The sequence below is a fragment of the Phaethon lepturus genome, unplaced genomic scaffold (genome assembly GCF_000687285.1).
Source record: "Phaethon lepturus isolate BGI_N335 unplaced genomic scaffold, ASM68728v1 scaffold15281, whole genome shotgun sequence".
NCBI lineage: Eukaryota > Metazoa > Chordata > Aves > Phaethontiformes > Phaethontidae > Phaethon > Phaethon lepturus.
The window spans coordinates 2,726-8,381 of NW_010520004.1; the positions used below are offsets into that span (position 1 = coordinate 2,726).

General features: G+C 42.0%; 1 pseudogene across 1 annotated transcript; it reads right to left on the minus strand.

The window, feature by feature from the left end:
• Nucleotides 1–256: 256 nt before the first annotated feature.
• Nucleotides 257–4,994, minus strand: LOC104615180 (annotated as a pseudogene). The gene has a single exon (XR_738110.1). The product of XR_738110.1 is annotated as a histone-lysine N-methyltransferase ASH1L pseudogene (transcript).
• Between the last annotated feature and the right edge of the window lie 662 nt (nt 4,995–5,656).

Below are 5,656 nucleotides of genomic sequence, written 5' to 3' on the forward strand. Positions count from 1 at the left end.
GGTGGGAAGAGGTACTTATACAATCCCATGCGCAGCTCTGAGGGAGACACCATGTTAGTCTGTACCAAATGCTGCAAAGAACAGTGCTTTAACAGCATAAAGACGCACAAGAGTGAATGCAAGAGTAGTACTGAAATGAGACACAGAAAGAGTCCTACAAAACCAAAGCAAAAATTGCCCTCCTTTTCTACCATGTCCGGTACAACATAAAATAGCAAGACTCATAGGAAAGTACGCACAATTAGAGCTCTCTTACCTGACAGTGGCTGTAGTGCCTTTTCAATAGAAGGCAATGGCTCCTTTCTGAGAGGTCGACCTAATGAGGTGTCTTGTGCACTGAAGAGTCCAGGGCTGTCGGTTAATTTTTTACGTCCATTGGTGCTGGTAGAGTTTGTGACTCTGCAGCTGCCTATTGCACTTGTGAAAAGATTTGTATGTTCATCGTTGCTGGCTGGCTCAGAGCTTGGAGTAAATCCCCCCAGGGACAGACCTGGGGAATTTTCTGAACAGTCTATCTGTAGCGGTGTCTGCAACCCCAGTGCTAACGAATTAGACTCCGAAGGCTCTCTCCTGACCCACTGTTCATCTCTGCTTAGCAAACCCTTTGAGGGTGACAGATGTGGACAAGACATGTGACATCTGTGTTTCTCCTTATGTTTGTACCTCTCACCAACAGCCTCCTTTCCAAATCTGTAGCGCTTCAAGGACTCCAGAACTGTTCTAGAAGAGCTATTAGCTGTTATACTGTCCATGGACACCTGCGGTTGTTCAGAAGAACGATGTTCTCTGTGTTTGTGGCGATGTCTATGCTTATGTTCGAGCATCCAGCCATAAGCCATTTCAGGTGGAACACTGGGGTATGTGCTCATTGACAAAAGCGGAGTCCTACCTGTTGTGAGGAAAGCCTCCTGGCGTAAAAGTTTATGCTTCTTCTTGTGATATTTGGTGGGATTGAGAAGCAAATGGCCTGTATGCATGTAGGAAGGTGGTGGCAGGGGGGTAGTAAAAGAAGGAGAAGGCGGAGGAGGATAAAGAGTTGGAGGGTACCTTCCGTAATAACCTAAGCCTATGGGAGCAGCTGCAAGGGGAGAAGGAGAATAAGGCATGCCATAAGAGGGGTAGAACCCAGTACTGGAGAGCGGAAAGCTGAGACTATGCATAAAAGGCATTTCTGCCATAGCCTCCCGCATTTTTGGAGGCCTGCCTCTCTTTTTCTTTAAATCGGGTTTTCTAATGTAGTGCAAAGGATCTAAAGGAAAAGTAGGATGGGTATAGAAACTATTGAAATTTATCCTAAAAATGGTAGGCAGTAAATCTCGGGGTATAAAATGATGACTTCTGTGGGTTATTCTAATTTCACTCAATCGACTTATTAATTCTTCTAATTCAGCGAGGAAATCTGGGTCCTGCCTACCTCGAAGCTGAGGATACTTCTTTTTCCTTTTTCGCTTCTGTCTCTTCATTTTGTCATAACTAAGGTAATCGTGATTGCGGCGCTTACATTTGTGTTTATGCTTTTCTTTTAGATTACTTAAAACGGTGGAAGTTTCGGGTGGAATAAGGGAAACATGATCAAACGAATGCCTTTTCTTCTTTTGCCCACAAAACTTCTCCGCTCTATCTGAAGTACTGTTATTATCTGTTCCTATTCCACTGTCACTGGGAATTGTCTCATCACTGTGAGACTCACTTACTGGGGAAGGAGTAGCTTCTTTCAGTGATGTCAGCTCACTCAAGTGAGAAGGAGAGTTTGGCAACAACGTAGGTGGAGATAATCTCCTCCTTCCCTTAGCAGCTTTTTTCATTGCAAGTGTCTGAACAACACTTCCTTGTCTGGAGTGTATGTGTAAATATGGCACCGAGCTGGGCTCAATAAATCCTGCATCGCTGCTAACAGGGCTCTGTCCCCCACTCACAGCAGATGACTGGGAACAAACTGGAGATGGAAGAACCTCGGAATTATTAGCTGTTGAAGGCAGCAAATGGGGAAGTACTTGTCCTAGTGATGTACCAGGAGCTTGTTGAGCAGACTTCTCAAGAACTGTCAAGCTAGCAGAACTGCTAGTTAAAATACCATTCAGGACAGCTTTAGGTTTCCTTCCTCTCCTTTTTCCTATATAAATTGTTCCTTTCTTACTGACATTTATTTGCTGGCCTAATTTTGAACCAAATGTGGCAGCAAGAGTTGACACTGTATTGTGGAGTTTAGATTGCACTTTCCCTTTGTTATTTGGTTCCACTGTACTAGACAGAATCTGATTCAAAAGTTTCTTTCGCTTCAGAGTTTTCATTTTATTTATTTTTCGAATAATTGTTTTCATTAACTGTCCATTATTTCTCTTGGCAACTTTCCTGTCTGAGTCTACTTCCAAATCAGTCATGCTACAAATACTAGGTTTTTGGACTTCTTCTGGCCCTCGGAGCTGGTCCTTTCTCTCAAAAAAATCCCCACTTCGATGTTGATCGCTTTCAGACTCTATCTTGCTTGAGTTATCTGTTCCAACAAAAGGTGCCACAGAAAGAATAGGTGGCTTCATTTTAATTGACGACCTGATCTGCCTTTTAGGTCTCCCTCTCTTTTTAGGAAAAGGTTGTCCCGATAAGCTCTGGTTTAAGGAAGGAATTTCTACTTCAGGCTGCAAAATTGGAGGTTCTTGCTCTTCTTTTGACTGTACTGAAAAGACTTTTGATGCCGGAATCTTTAGAGTTCTTTTGGGGGGACCTTCAAGCTCTGGCATCTCCTTGGATTTAGGTCTTCCTCTTTTGGGTTTATACATGTCAGGTAAGAAATCATCTGACATACACAAACTAGAGGGTTGTTTGTGAGTACTGTAGAACTTTTGAGTTTGCTTGTCAGTCTCAGCTAACAGTGCAAGAGACTGTCCATTAGCTTCATTCAGTTTTGGCAACTGATGCTTCACAAACTCATGCTCCACAAATGAAGACGATCCTATGTTTTTCAAGAATTTGGCCTGCTCCAAATTACTGCTTGATAGTGCACTGTATGAAATGTTTTTAAAAAGCTCTGACCTTTCTAGTTCTAGACCCTTCGGAGGTCGACATGTATTTCTTGACACCACTTTAGTCCATCGTGGTTTCCTTCCTTTTCTTTTCTTTAAAGGTTTTGATTGCTGAGTAGTGCTCAGATTTTTTGCTCCTTGGCAGGATTTATCCGATGCAGCTATTGCACCAATCTTTAGGAACTGCTTGCTACTAAACAAGCTTGTAAAACTAACTACTGAAGGGGTGACAGTAGCATGAATGCTTGTTTCAGCTGCCAAAATAGGCTTTTTCCCTGTAGAAGGACTAGGCTTTGAAGATTCTTTTGAATCATTTAAATCTTTATCAGCACCTTTAAAATCAGTGCTCAGAGTATGGTTCAATGTTCTGTTTATATTCAGAAGTGTACTGTCAGAAGAAAACTGAGTTTTACCAATCTGATCTGAAATACCTTCTAAGAGATCTGCTGTGGAACTTAAATGCAATGAGTTAGATGCTAACTGTGAAGATGTTGTTGGGAGGCTCCTGTTTAAGGTGGTAACAGACACTGTGGGTGAAGGTGATGGGAGATTTCCCTCTCCTACTGCACTGAATGGGGACTTCGCCGTCGATACGTCTGAAGCACCTCCTGTTCTGAAGTCTGGTGAAGTGCAATATACTGGAGGCTGTTTTTCATGCTTAGATGTTTCATAAATCCCTTTTTCACTGGTTGAGTAACTATCCTGTGGAATGCAGATTCCTTCATTAAACATCTCTTTGCCTACATCAGCAATTTCTTTCCGAATTGAAAATTTTTCCAAGATACTTTCTTTATTCTGTCTCATAATATGCTTCTCAAATGTTTTGCTAGTAGTATTTTCCTTCAGTATATCTGTAGTCTCATGGCTTTCAAAGCTACTGAGGTTTGAATTGCAAGGAAGCTTAAAGGGCTCCGAGGCAGGCATAAGACAGTCCGCTTTCAGAGTTCCAGAGTCCTTGTTAACCAAACCAACCGGACTGCCAATTCCTGTTGGCTTCTTTCCAGAGTCCTTACTAACCAATCCCACTGGACCGCTAATCCCTGGCATCTTCCTCCCAGAGTCCTTGTTTACTGGTCCCACTGGGCTGCCAATCCCTGGTGTCTTCCTTCCAGAGTCTTTGTTAGTCAGAACTGTCGTATTGCCAGTCCCCGGCATCTTTCTCCCAGAATCCTTGTTAACCAATCCTGTAGGACTATTTATTCCCAACAACTTCTTCCCAGCATCCTTGTTAATCAATCCTGCTGGAGTGCCAATTCCTACTGGCTTCTTGACAGACTCCTTATTAGTCAATCCAGTTGGAGTGCTGATACCTGGAAGTTTCCTCCCAACATCCTTGCTGATTAACCCAACTGCAGAGCTGGTCACTGGCTGCTTCTTTCCAGAGTCCTTGTTAACTAACCCAGCTGGAGTGCTGATACCTGGTGGCCTCTTTCCAGAGTCCCTGTTAACCAATCCAATTAATGGGCCAATCCCTTGTGGCTTCTTCCCAGAATCCTTGTTAAGCAATATGGCTGCACCACCAATCCCTAATGGCTTCTTCCCTGAGTCCTTGTTAACCAATCCAACAGCAATACCAGATCCTGGCAATTTCTTTATTAAATCTTTATTAACTAACCCACTTGCAGTTATGGTTCCTGGTAGCTTCTTCCCAGAGTCTTTAACCAAACCAGATGCAGTTCCATTTCCAGGCTTCTTCTGCTTTGTTTTGGAAGACTTTGAAGGAGGACAAGTTGCAATAAGTTGAGCCAATTTTTCTGTTACAGTTGTTGCTCCATTAATTTGTGTTCTATCCTTTAAGTCAGAATTATGGCTACTGATAAGAGTCGGAGGAGATGACTTTATATAATCTGTCATTTCAGAGTGCAAGGGGGTAACTTTCTTAGATAAAGGATTTGTTTCTACTTGTATACCTTCTTCCATATGTAATTCAACTGTTGCAACTTCTCCAGCTTTCTTGTACAACTTTGAAGGGTCCTAGAAGTTAATAAAAAAACCCACTTTAGGAACAGAGCACAAATACTCTAAGTAACACAGTATCTTTTTATGTTGAGATGATTAATACCTGCTTTTGATAACAGGGTAACTATATAGACACACACTTCATGATCCTATTAATTTTAAAGCAGATACATTTTTTCCTAAGAACTTTAGAACAAAATTTTAATCTTTTTTCACTGACTTAAGGCACATTTGAAAAATTCACCTAAATACTGACCTAGGAATTCAATGCTTCCTTCCTTGTGTTTGTTGAGCCACCTGTGCGTACACTCTCTTCTTTCTTCTACCTCTCTTGTATAGTCTGTTACCCAACTAGTTAGCTCCTGTTGTATTCTCACGCTCTACCATTTCTGGGTATTAAATGCCTCTTATCAGGCTATAGCTTTTCACAGAATCAGAATCACAGAATCTTTAAGGTTGGAAAAGACCTTTAAGATCATCAAGTCCAAGAGTTAACCCAACACCACCATGCCCCCAAATCCCAAAAAACATCTACATGTTTTATGAACACTTCCAATGATGATGACTCCACCACCTCCCTGGGCAGCCTGTTCCAATGTTTGACCACTCTCTCAGTAAAGAGATTTTTCCTAATATCTAGTCTAAACCTCCTCTGGCACAACTTGAGGCCATTTCCT